Below are 14659 nucleotides of genomic sequence, written 5' to 3'. Positions count from 1 at the left end.
AATGAAAAATATGAAAATGGCCCCCGCATGTTTTGATGTTTCAGTGTGTGGCCCTCAGTAAAGTACTTGACCTCTGCATGAGAAGTACTTCCACAAGACTTAGTGGGAGTCAACCTTGGTGTTTTCTTCAACATGGCCACTGCCAGGTTACATTTTTAACCCCTTACTGAACTTGTAACGCCACACCCTCCTCCCCACCCCTCTTTTCACACCCACAGGAGCGGGCCCCCCCACTAGACTCAGTGGGGGCCGAGACGTGGCTCGCCGCTACAATACCAGGACGCCGAGAACTCAAATCTACCAGGACGTGTCTACAAACCACAACAAAAGCCCATCTTGTGCTGGGAGCTTATACCTAGGTTATTAGGTAAGGCGTGTGTGTGTGTGTGTGTGTGTGTGTGTGTGTGTGTGTGTGTGTGTGTGTGTGTGTGTGTGTGTATGATCTGGCACTGATGCAATGTTAGCTGTTAAATAATTTAGAAGCCAGTTGAAGTTCAAGGACTTGTTTACAGTCACATGCTTGGGATTTGTCTTGTCAGCACATTTGTTTCCCCCCATCTGTTTTATAAAAACGTATAATTGATGGATAGATCTAAAGTTGATCTAGAGATTTAGGCGTTGAAAGTAAAAAAAAAAAAAAGAAAAAATTTACTTATTTTTTACACTTTTATGAAAGGGGCCCTTTTGGTTCCCCAGGAGGTTTACTGTGATTTTTTTTTTTTAATGGTCATTGCTAGACAAAAAAATGCATCAAAATCAACGTTGTTATGAATTATTGACCTATTCAACGCTCCAATAAGGTCACAATAAATATTCCACTTTGAACATTTTGGGGGGAAAAGATTGCATATTTTTTGTGTTTGCCATAAAAAGTTTTCTATGACATAAATGTCATAGAATAAATAAACAAAACTTATAAAAACATATAATCAATGGATAGATCTAAAGTTGATCTAGAGATTTAGGAGTTGAAAGTAAAAAAAAGAAAGAAAAAATGTATTTATTTTTACACTTTTATGAATGGGGCCCTTTTGGGTCCCCAGGAGGTTCAGTGTTTTTTGTTTTTTTTAATGGTCATTGCTAGAAAAAAAAATGCATCAAAATCAATTTTGTTATGAATTATTAACCTACTCAACGCTCCAATAAGGTCACATTAAATATTCCACTTTGAACATTTTGGGGGGAAAAGATTGCATATTTTTTGTGTTTGCCATAAAAAGTTTTCTATGACATAAATGTCATAAAATAAACAAACAAAAATTTAAAAAAACGTATAGATGATGGATGGCTCTAAAGTTGATCTAGAGATTTAGGCATTGAAAGTAAAAAAAAAGAAACATTTTTAAATTTTTACAGTTTTATGAATGGGGCCCTTTTGGATCCCCAGGAGGTTTAAAGTGATTTTTTTTTTTTAATGGTCATTGCTCGAAAAAAAAAAACCCATCAAAATCAATGTTGTTATGAATTATTGACCTATTAGAGGATCTAATTAATTTACATCAAAATATTCCACTTTGAACATTTTGGGGGGAAAAGATTGCATATTTTTGTGTTTGCCATAAAAAGTTTTCTATGACATAAATGTCATAAAAGAAACAAACAAAAATTATAAAAACGTATAATTGATGGATGGATCTAAAGTTGATCTAGAGATTTAGGCGTTGAAAGTAAAAAAAAGAAAGAAACATTTTTACTTATTTTTACACTTTTATGAATGGGGCCCTTTTGGGTCCCCAGGAGGTTTAGTCTGATTTTTTTTGTTTTAATGGTCATTGCTAGACAAAAAAATGCATCAAAATCAACGTTGTTATGAATTATTGACCTATTCAACGCTCCAATAAGGTCACAATAAATATTCCACTTTGAACATTTTGGGGGGAAAAGATTGCATATTTTTGGTGTTTACCATAAAAAGTTTTCTATGACATAAATGTCATAAAACAAACAAACAAAAATTATAAAAACGTATAATTGATGGATAGATCTAAAGTTGATCTAGAGATTTAGGCGTTGAACGTTAAAAAAAAAAGATAAATATTTACTTATTTTTACACTTTTATGAATGGGGCTCTTTTGGGTCCCCAGGAGGTTTAGCGTGATTTTTTTTTTTTAATGGTCATTGCTCGAAAAAAAAAAAAAAAAGCATCAAAATCAATGTTGTTATGAATTATTGACCTATTAGAGGATCTAATTAATTCACATCAAAATATTCCACTTTGAACATTTTGGGGGGAAAAGATTGCATATTTTTGTTTGTTTGCCATAAGAAGTTTTCTATGTCATAAATGTCATAAAATAAACTAACAAAAATTATAAAAACGTATAATTGATGGATGGATCTAAAGTTGATCTAGAGATTTAGGCGTTGAAAGTAAAAAAAAGAAAGAAACATTTTTACTTATTTTTACACTTTTATGAATGGGGCCCTTTTGGGTCCCTATGAGGTTTAGTGTTTTTGTTTTTTTTAATGGTCATTGCTAGACAAAAAAATGCATCAAAATCAACGTTGTTATGAATTATTGACCTATTCAACGCTCCAATAAGGTCACAATAAATATTCCACTTTGAACATTTTGGGGGGAAAAGGTTGCATATTTTTTGTGTTTGCCATAAAAAGTTTTCTATGACATAAATGTCATAAAATAAATAAACAAAAATTATAAAAACATATAATCAATGGATAGATCTAAAGTTGATCTAGAGATTTAGGAGTTGAAAGTAAAAAAAAGAAAGAAAAAATTTATTTATTTTTACACTTTTATGAATGGGGCCCTTTTGGGTCCCCAGGAGGTTTAGTGTTTTTTGTTTTTTTTAATGGTCATTGCTAGAAAAAAAAATGCATCAAAATCAATTTTGTTATGTATTGTTGACCTACTCAATGCTCCAATAAGGTCACAATAAATATTCCACTTTGAACATTTTGGGGGGAAAAGATTGCATATTTTTTGTGTTTACCATAAAAAGTTTTCTATGACATAAATGTCATAAAATAAACAAACAAAAATTATAAAAACGTATAATCGATGGATAGATCTAAAGTTGATCTAGAGATTTAGGCGTTGAAAGTTAAAAAAAAAAGAAAACAATTACTTATTTTTACACTTTTATGAATGGGGCCCTTTTGGGTACCCAGGAGGTTTAGTGTGATTTTTTTTTTTTTAATGGTCATTGCTCGAAAAAAAAAAAAAAAAAAAAAGCATCAAAATCAATGTTGTTATGAATTGTTTACCTATTAGAGGATCTAATTAATTCACATCAAAATATTCCACTTTGAACATTTTGGGGGGAAAAGATTGCATATTTTTTGTGTTTGCCATAAAAAGTTTTCTATGACATAAATGTCATAAAATAAACAAACAAAAATTATAAAAACGTATAATTGATGAATAGATCTAAAGTTGATCTAGAGATTTAGGCGTTGAAAGTAAAAAAATAAAAAAAATAAAAAAATTTACTTATTTTTACACTTTTATGAAAGGGGCCCTTTTGGGTCCCCAGGAGGTTTACTGTGATTTTTTTTTTTTAATGGTCATTGTTTGGAAGAAAAATAAATGCATCAAAATCAATGTTGTTATGAATTATTGACCTATTAGAGGATCTAATTAATTCACATCAAATATTCCACTTTGAACATTTCGAGGAGAAAAGATTACATATTTTTTGTGTTTGCCATAAAAAGTTTTCTATGACATAAATGTCATAAAAGAAACAAACACAAATTACAAAAACGTATAATCGATGGATGGATCTAAAGTTGTTCTAAAGATTTAGGCGTTGAAAGTAAAAAAAAAGAAAGAAAAAATGTATTTATTTTTACACTTTTATGAATGGGGCCCTTTTGGGTCCCCAGGAGGTTTAGTGTTTTTTTTGTTTTTTTAATGGTCATTGCTAGACAAATAAATGCATCAAAATCAATTTTGTTGTGAATTATTAACCTACTCAACGCTCCAATAAGGTCACATTAAATATTCCACTTTGAACATTTTGGGGTGAAAAGATTGCATATTTTTTGTGTTTGCCATACAAAGTTTTCTATGACATAAATGTCATAAAATAAGCAAACTAAATTGATGGATAAATCTAAAGTTGATCTAGAGATTTAGGCGTTGAAAGTAAAATAAAAAGAAAAATTGACTTATTTTTACACTTTTATGAATGGGGCCCTTTTGGGTCCCCAGGAGGTTTAGTGTGATTTTTTTTTTAATGGTCATTGCTAGAAAAATAAATTAAAAAAGCATCAAAATCAATGTTGTTATGAATTATTGACCTATTCAACGCTCCAATTAGGTCACATTAAATATTCCACTTTGAAATAACTTTTGGATAAAATATTGCATATTTTTGTGTGCTTTTCATAAAAACAGATTGTATGGGACAAAAAGGGCATAAAACAAATAAATAAAACAATATATAAAAAAACTAACTGATATATCTGAAGTTGATCTAGGTTGAAAGTAATAAAGATATACAAAAGGATTTATGACTTATTTTTAACACTTTTATGAGGGCCATTATGGATCCCCGAGAATTATAGTGTGGTTTTTTTTTTGCTGTCTTTGCTCAAAAATATAATATTGAATCAAAATCGATGTCGTTATGAATTATTGACCTATGAGAGGATCTAATTAATTCACATCAAATATTCCACTTTGGACATTTTGGGGGTAAAAGATTGCATGTGATGATTATTCTCGTCATGATAACGCAGGGCTGGTTACGTCTTTACTAATTCATTAAGACTTGGATGTCCAAACAGTTTCCACTGAGGGCCACACACTGAAAAATCAAAGCATGTGGGGGCCATTTTCAAAACCAATACAGTATATAGATTGTTTTTATCTTAAAAAAAAGGTTCTCGGGGACCCGGAAGGGTCTCACTCATAAAAATGTTAATTTTTTAACGCTTAAATATATACATCAACTTCAGATCTATCTGTCAATGTATAGTTTTAGTTACATTATTTTATTCTAAATTGTATTTATTATTATTATACCCTTTTTTCTTTAAAAAAAATAAAATAAAAAAACAATTCTGTTTTTATGGCACATATGCAATATTTTCCCCAAAAATATTTCAAAGTGGATTTTTTTTAAAATGTTTTTTGCCCTGTTGTTCATGGAAAAAACACAAAATATGAAAATATTTTTTCTTTGAAAAATATTTCAAAGTGGAATATTTGATGTGAAGTAGTTGGAGCCTTAAATAAGTCAATAATTCATAACAAAATTAACAACATTAATATTTTTTGGACAATGACAGTTTAAAAAAAAAGAAAATCCCAAAAGAATTATTGGGGATCCCAAAGGGCCCCACTCATAAAAGCGTTGAAGATATGTCATACAATTGTATTTGTTATTTATTTATTTTGGCTTAAGTCTCTAGATCACAGATGTCAAACTAAAGGCCCGGGGGCCACATCATTTTATCGTGGACCGCCACATAATTATATTTTTTTGGACCCCCACTTCATTTTAAAGTGGTCCAAGCAGTTTCCACGGAGGGCCGCACACTGAAAAATCAAAGCATGTGGGGGCCACTTTCAAAACCAATACAGTATATTAGGGCTGCAACTAACGATTCATTTGATAATCGATTAATCTGTCGATGAATCGATTAATAATCGGATAAAAGAGACAAACTACATTTCTATCCTATCCAGTATTTTATTGAAAAAAAAAACAGCATACTGGTACCATACTTATTTTGATTATTGTTTCTCAGCTGTTTATAAATGTTGCAGTTTATAAATAAAGGTTTATTTAAAAAATAAAAAAATAAAAAAAAACTCTGCGAATGCGCATAGCATAGATCCAACGAATCGATTACTAAATTAATCGGCAACTATTTTAATAATCGATTTTAATCGATTTAATCGATTAGTTGTTTCAGCCCTACAGTATATATATCTTTTTAACCTTAAAAAAAGGGCTCCCCTCAAGTCTGTTTTCGGGGACCCGGCAGGGTCTCACTCATAAAAATGTAAATAATTATCTGTTTAATTGTTAAAAAAAATTTAAATTCTTAATTTAATTTATTATTATTATGCCCTTTTTTTTTCTTAAATAAAATCCTGTTTTAATGGCACACACACAACATACCCCAAAAAATATTTCAAAGTGGATGTGAATTCATTGGAGCCGTAAATATGTCAAACATTTATAACAACGTAGATTTTGATTCAATATAATTTTTTTTTAGCAAAGACAGTAAGAAAAAAATCCTGAAAACCCAAACAAATTCTTGGGGATCCATAATGGCCGTCATAAAAGTGCTAAAAATAAGTCATACATCCTTTTTTAGATCTTTTTTACTTTCAACCTAGATCAACTTCAGATATATCAGTCAATTATAAGGTTTTTTTTAAATAATGTTTTCTTTTTTGTTTTGTTTTATGCCGTTTTTTTCCTGCAAAGCCAGATATTTCAAAGTGGAATATTTAATGTGACCTATTTGGAGCGTTGACTACGTCAATAATTCATAACAACATTGATATTGATGCATTTTTTTTCGAACAATGCAACTAAAAAATAAAATCACACTAAACCTCTTATGGACCCAAAAGGGCCCCATTCATAAAAGTGTAAAAATTCCATCGATAACAGACAGAACTTTTTTTAACTGGTACTTAAATGGAATTAAATGCATAAAAGACATGTACAAACCCCGTTTCCATATGAGTTGGGAAATTGTGTTAAATGTAAATATAAACGGAATACAATGATTTGCAAATCATTTTCAACCCATATTCAGTTGAATATGCTACAAAGACAACATATTTGATGTTCAAACTCATAAACTTTATTTTTTTTTGCAAATAATAATTAACTTAGAATTTCATGGCTGCAACACGTGCCAAAGTAGTTGGGAAAGGGCATGTTCACCACTGTGTTACATGGCCTTTCCTTTTAACAACACTCAGTAAACGTTTGGGAACTGAGGAATAACAAGGATAACAATCCGGATGGTTCTTTTCCTCTTTGGTCCGGAGGACACGACGTGCACAGTTTCCAAAAACAATTTGAAATGTGGACTCGTCAGACCACAGAACACTTTTCCACTTTGTATTAGTCCATCTTAGATGAGTTCAGGCCCAGCGAAGCCGACGGCGTTTCTGGGTGTTGTTGATAAACGGTTTTCGCCTTGCATAGGAGAGTTTTAACTTGCACTTACAGATGTAGCGACCAACTGTAGTTACTGACAGTGGGTTTCTGAAGTGTTCCTGAGCCCATGTGGTGATATCCTTTACACACTGATGTTGTGTTTGATGAGCATTCCTTAGATTTATAAATTCTGCAAATATGAATAAATGGGAACTAACCTGGAAACCTTTACTGACATATATTGAATCATAACTTATAGACATTTGAAGAAAAAAAACAACAAAAAAAAAACAAAAACAAACAACTGCCATCTTTTTTGTTGTTGAATTCCTTTTTTATTATCTTTATTATTTTTTTTATTGATCCTACATCAGGGGTCACCAACCTTTTTGAAACCAAGAGCTACTTCTTGGGTACTGATTAATGCGAAGGGCTACCAGTTTGATACACACTTAAATAAATTGCCAGAAATAGCCAATTTGCTCAATTTACCTTTAACTCTATGTTATTATTAATAATTAATGATATTTACACTTAATTGAACGGTTTAAAAGAGGAGAAAACACAAAAAAAAATGACAATTAAATTTTGAAACATAGTTTATCTTCAATTTCGACTCTTTAAAATTCACAATTCAACCGAAAAAAAGAAGAGAAAAACTAGCTAATTCGAATCTTTTTGAAAAAATTAAAAAAAGAATTTATGGAACATCATTAGTCATTTTTCCTGATTAAGATTAATTTTAGAATTTTGATGACATGTTTTAAATAGGTTAAAATCCAATCTACACTTTGTTAGAATATATAACAAATTGGACCAAGCTATATTTCGAACAAAGACAAATCATTATTTCTTCTAGATTTTCCAGAACAAAAACGTTAAAAGAAATTCAAAAGTCTTTGAAATAAGATTTAAATTTGATTCTACAGATTTTCTAGATTTGCCAGAATAATTGTTTTTAAATTTTAATAATAATAAGTTTGAAGAAATATTTCACAAATATTCTTTGTCGAAAAAACAGAAGCTAAAATGAAGAATTAAATTAAAATGTTTTTATTATTCTTTACAATAGAAAAAATAAATTTACTTGAACATTGATTTAAATTGTCAGGAAAGAAGAGGAAGGAATTTAAAAGGTAAAAAGGTATATGTGTTTAAAAATCCTAAAATCATTTTTAAGGTTGTATTTTTTCTCTAAAATTGTCTTTCTGAAAGTTATAAGAAGCAAAGTAAAAAAAAAAAAAAGAATTTATTTAAACAAGTGAAGACCAAGTCTTTAAAATATTTCCTTGGATTTTCAAATTCTATTTGAGTTTTGTCTCTCTTAGAATTAAAAATGTCGGGCAAAGCGAGACCAGCTTGCTAGTAAATAAATACAATTTAAAAAATAGAGGCAGCTCACTGGTAAGTGCTGCTATTTGAGCTATTTTTAGAACAGGCCAGCGGGCTACTCATCTGGTCCTTACGGGCGACCCCTGTCCTACACTATTATTGTTTTTTGTTTTTGTTTTTTGTTACTTCTGATATGGTTTTGCCACAGTTTACTTGCTTATTTATTTATTTATTTATTTATTTATTTATTTATTTATTTATTTATTTATTTATTCGTTTATTTATTTATTTATTTATTTATTTATTTATTTATTTTTTGTGACTTTTTATTTTGTATTGTTTTGCATCAGATCAATTTCTGTGACTTTCCTTTTTCTTTTTGAAGTGTGAACGGTGGAGAGATCCTCGGGAGGTGATCTTGCGATCACTTCCTGAGGATCCTTGATGCCGAGGAATGTTCATCCATCTTGCTATGGTCTGGATAGCCTGCTGATCCTGAGCCAGAGCGGGATGGATGGATAAATATACAATATCTGGGTATTTTTTTTCTAATAATGTTTACAAGGTAAACCTTGAGTTGTTAAAGTTTAAGTGCACTTCTCTCCTCAAGTGTGTATGAGTGGATTTGTGCTTGTATGAAGGCTTTGCGTGAGCAAAGTATGACTGTTAAATGTGATTTTAACTGTAAAATTCAATAAAAATATTTGTCAAAAAAATTAAAATAAATAAAAGTGTAAAAATAAGTCCATATTATTATTATTTTTTCAACGCCTAAATCTCGAGCTCAACTTTAGATCTATCCATCTATTATACGTCTTTATAATTTTTGTTTGTTTTATGACATTTATGTCATAGAAAACTTTTTATGGCAAACACAAAAAATATGCGATTTTATCCCCCCCAAATTTTCAAAATGGAATATTCAATGTGACCTAATTGGAGTGTTGAGTAGGTCAATAATTCATAACAACATTGATTTTGATGCTTTTTTTTTTTTTTCAAGCAATGACCATTAAAAAAAAAAACACGCTAAACCACTCATAAAAGTGTAAAAATAAGTCCATTTTTATTAAATTTTTATTTATTTTTTTACTTTCAAAGCCTAAATCTCTAGATCAACTTTAGCTCTATCCATCAATTATATGTTTTTTTATAATATTTGTTTGTTTTATGACATTTATGTCATATACAACATTGTATGGCAAACACAAAAACTACGCAATCTTATCACCTCAAAATTTTCAAAATTGAATATTTAATATGAGCTAATTGGAGCGTTGAGTAGGTCAAAAATTCATAACAACATTGATTTTGATGCATTTTTTTTTCAAGCAATGACCATTAAAAAAAAAAACACACTTAACCACTCATAAAAGTGTAAAAATAAGTAAATTTTTATTTAAGTTTTTTTTAAATTTTTTTTTTACTTTCAACGCCTAAAAGTCTAGATCAACTTTAGCTGTATCCATCAATTATATGGTTTTTTTTTGTATAATTTGTGTTTGTTTTATGACATTTATGTCATATACAACATTGTATGGCAAACACAAAAACTACGCAATCTTATCACCCCAAAATTTTCAAAATGGAATATTTAATATGAGCTAATTGGAGCGTTGAGTGGGTCAATAATTCATAACAACGTTGATTTTGATGCATTTCTTTTTTCAAGCAATGACCATTAAAAAAAAAAATCACACTAAACCACTCATAAAAGTGTACAAATAAGTCAATTTTATCTATTTTTTTTTTTTAAACTTTCAACGCCTAAATCTCTATCTCTATTTTTTTTTCAATGCCTAAATCTCGAGCTCATCTTTAGATCTATCCATCGATTATACGTCTTTATAATTTTTGTTTGTTTTATGACATTTATGTCATATACAACTTTTTATGGCAAACACAAAAAATATGCAATCATTTCCCCCCAAAATTTTCAAAGTGGAATATCTGAGGTGAAATAATTGGAGCGTTGAATAGATCAATAATTCATAACAACATTGATTTTGATGCATTTTTTTAAGCAATGACCATTAAAAAAAAATCACACTAAACCACTCATAAAAGTGTAAAAATAAGTCAATTTTTATTAAATGTTTTATTTTTTTTTACTTTCAACGCCTAAATCACTAGATCAACTTTAGCTCTATCCATCAATTATATGTTTTTTTTATAATTTGTGTTTGTTTTATGACATTTATGTCATATACAACATTGTATGGCAAACACAAAAACTACGCAATCTTATCACCCCAAAATTTTCAAAATTGAATATTTAATATGAGCTAATTGGAGCGTTGAGTAGGTCAATAATTCATAACAACATTGATTTTGATGCATTTTTTTTTTCAAGCAATGACCATTAAAAAAAAATTACACTAAATCACTCATAAAAGTGTAAAAATAAGTCAATTTTTATTTAAGTTTTTTTTTTTTTTTTTACTTTCAACGCCTAAATCTCTAGATCAACTTTAGCTCTATGCATCGATTATATGTTTTTTATAATATTTGTTTGTTTTATGACATTTATGTCATATACAACATTGTATGGCAAACACAAAAACTACGCAATCTTATCACCCCAAAATTTTCAAAATTGAATATTTAATATGAGCTAATTGGAGCGTTGAGTAGGTCAATAATTCATAACAACATTGATTTTGATGCTTTTTTTTTTTTTCAAGCAATGACCATTAAAAAAAATCACACTAAACCACTCATAAAAGTGTACAAATAAGTCAATTTTATTTTATTTTATTATTATTTTTACTTTCAACACCTAAATCTCTAGATTAACTTTAGCTCTATCCATCAATTATATGTTTTTTTTATAATTTGTGTTTGTTTTATGACATTTATGTCATATACAACTTTTTATGGCAAACACAAAAAATACGCAATCTTATCACCCCAAAATTTTCAAAATTGAATATTTTATATGAGCTAATTGGAGCGTTGAGTAGGTCAATAATTCATAACAACATTGATTTTGATGCATTTTTTTTCAAACAATGACCATTAAAAAAAATTACACTAAACCACTCATAAAAGTGTAAAAATAAGCCCATTTTTATTTAAGTTTTTTTTTTTTTTTTAACTTTCAACGCCTAAATCTCTAGATCAACTTTAGCTCTATCCATCAATTATATGTTTTTTTTATAATTTGTGTTTGTTTTATGACATTTATGTCATATACAACTTTTTATGGCAAACACAAAAAATATGCAATCTTTTCCCCCCAAAATTTTCAAAATTGAATATTTAATATGAGCTAATTGGAGCGTTGAGTAGGTCAATAATTCATAACAACATTGATTTTGATGCATTTTTTTTTTCAAGCAATGACCATTAAAAAAAAATTACACTAAATCACTCATAAAAGTGTAAAAATAAGTCAATTTTTATTTAAGTTTTTTTTTTTTTTTAACTTTCAACGCCTAAATCTCTAGATCAACTTTAGCTCTATCCATCAATTATATGTTTTTTTTATAATTTGTGTTTGTTTTATGACATTTATGTCATATACAACTTTTTATGGCAAACACAAAAAATATGCAATCTTTTCCCCCCAAAATTTTCAAAATTGAATATTTAATATGAGCTAATTGGAGCGTTGAGTAGGTCAATAATTCATAACAACATTGATTTTGATGCATTTTTTTTTTCAAGCAATGACCATTAAAAAAAAATTACACTAAATCACTCATAAAAGTGTAAAAATAAGTCAATTTTTATTTAAGTTTTTTTTTTTTTTTTTTTACTTTCAACGCCTAAATCTCTAGATCAACTTTAGCTCTATGCATCGATTATATGTTTTTTATAATATTTGTTTGTTTTATGACATTTATGTCATATACAACATTGTATGGCAAACACAAAAACTACGCAATCTTATCACCCCAAAATTTTCAAAATTGAATATTTAATATGAGCTAATTGGAGCGTTGAGTAGGTCAATAATTCATAACAACATTGATTTTGATGCTTTTTTTTTTTTTCAAGCAATGACCATTAAAAAAAAATCACACTAAACCACTCATAAAAGTGTACAAATAAGTCAATTTTATTTTATTTTATTATTATTTTTACTTTCAACACCTAAATCTCTAGATTAACTTTAGCTCTATCCATCAATTATATGTTTTTTTTATAATTTGTGTTTGTTTTATGACATTTATGTCGTATACAACTTTTTATGGCAAACACAAAAAATACGCAATCTTATCACCCCAAAATTTTCAAAATTGAATATTTTATATGAGCTAATTGGAGCGTTGAGTAGGTCAATAATTCATAACAACATTGATTTTGATGCATTTTTTTTCAAACAATGACCATTAAAAAAAATTACACTAAACCACTCATAAAAGTGTAAAAATAAGCCCATTTTTATTTAAGTTTTTTTTTTTTTTTAACTTTCAACGCCTAAATCTCTAGATCAACTTTAGCTCTATCCATCAATTATATGTTTTTTTTATAATTTGTGTTTGTTTTATGACATTTATGTCATATACAACTTTTTATGGCAAACACAAAAAATATGCAATCTTTTCCCCCCAAAATTTTCAAAATTGAATATTTAATATGAGCTAATTGGAGCGTTGAGTAGGTCAATAATTCATAACAACATTGATTTTGATGCATTTTTTTTTCAAGCAATGACCATTAAAAACAAAATCACACTTAACCACTCATAAAAGTGTACAAATAAGTCAATTTTATTTTATTTCATTATTATTTTTACTTTCAACGCCTAAATCTCTAGATCAACTTTAGCTCTGTCCATCGATTCATACGTTTTTATAATTTTTGTTTGTTTTATGACATTTATGTCATATACAAATTTTTATGGCAAACACAAAAAATATGCAATCTTTTCCCCCCAAAATTTTCAAAGTGGAATATTTGATGTGAAATAATTGGAGCGTTCATTCATAACAACATTGATTTTGATGCATTTCTTTTTTCAAGCAATGACCATTAAAAAAAAAATCACACTAAACCACACATAAAAGTGTAAAAATAAGTAAATGTTTTTATTTAAATTTTATTTTTTTACTTTCAGCGCCTAAATCTCTAGATCAACTTTAGATCTATCCATCAATTATACGTTTTTGTAATTTGTGTTTGTTTGTTTTATGGCATTTATGTTATGGAAAACGTTTTTTGGCAAACACAAAAAATATGCAATCTTTTCCCCCCAAAATTTTCAATGTGGAATATTTGATGTGAATTAATTACATTTTCTAATAGGTCAATAGTTCATAACAATATTGATTTTGATGCATTTTTTTCTCTAGCAATGACCATAAAAAAAATCACACTAAAACTCCTGGGGACCCAAAAGGGCCCCATTAATAATCGGTAAAAATAAGTCAACTTTTTCTTTTTTTTTTTTTAACTTTCAACGCCTAAATCTCTAGATCAACTTTAGCTCTATCCATCAATTATACGTTTTTATAATTTTTGTTTGTTTTATGACATTTATGTCATATACAACTTTTTATGGCAAACACATAAAATAAGAAATCTTTTCCCCCCAAAATTTTAAAAGTGGAATATTCAATGTGACCTAATTGGAGCGTTGAATAGGTCAATAATTCATAACAACATTTTGAGGCTAAATTTCTAGATCAACGTTTTTATAATTTTTGTTTGTTTTATGACATTTACAGTATGTCATATACAACTTTTTATGGCAAACACAAAAAATATGCAATCTTATCCCCCCAAAATTTCTAAAGTGGAATATTCAGTGTGATCTAATTGGAGCGTTGAATAGATCAATAATTCATAACAACATTGAGTTTGATGCTTTGTTTTTTTTCAAGCAATGACCATTAAAAAAAAATCACACTAAACCACTCATAAAAGTGTAAAAATAAGTAATTTTTTATTTTATTTTTTTACCTTCAGCGCCTAAATCTCTAGATCAACTTTAGATCTATCCATCGATTATATGTTTTGATAATTTTGTTTGTTTGTTTTATGACATTTATGTCATAGAAAACTTTTTATGGCAAACACAAAAAAATATGCAATCTTTTACCCCCAAAATTTTCAAAGTGCAATATTTGATGGGACTTAATTATATCCTCTAATACAGTGGTCCCCAACCACCGGGCCGCGGCCCGGTACCGGTCCGTGGACTGATTGGTACCGGGCCGCGGCTGCACAAGAAATAAAAAAATAAATTAAAAAAATTAAAAAAAATTAAAAAAAATTA

The 14659-nt window shown here is 28.7% G+C and overlaps 1 protein-coding gene across 1 annotated transcript in view; it reads left to right on the top strand.

The window, feature by feature from the left end:
• The first annotated feature begins 259 nt into the window (after positions 1-259).
• The window catches only part of myoz1b (myozenin 1b), a 42629-nt gene continuing 28229 nt past the window's right edge, over positions 260-14659 (top strand). Inside the window, exon 1 of the mRNA XM_062055144.1 lies at positions 260-367. The gene's annotated coding sequence lies outside the window, so the exon portion shown is untranslated. The remainder of the gene's footprint in view (positions 368-14659) is intronic.

The sequence above is a fragment of the Entelurus aequoreus genome, linkage group LG08 (genome assembly GCF_033978785.1).
Source record: "Entelurus aequoreus isolate RoL-2023_Sb linkage group LG08, RoL_Eaeq_v1.1, whole genome shotgun sequence".
Lineage (NCBI taxonomy): Eukaryota > Metazoa > Chordata > Actinopteri > Syngnathiformes > Syngnathidae > Entelurus > Entelurus aequoreus.
The sequence above is the reverse complement of the archived record's forward strand: the minus strand, read 5'-3'. Positions and strand labels throughout refer to the sequence as shown.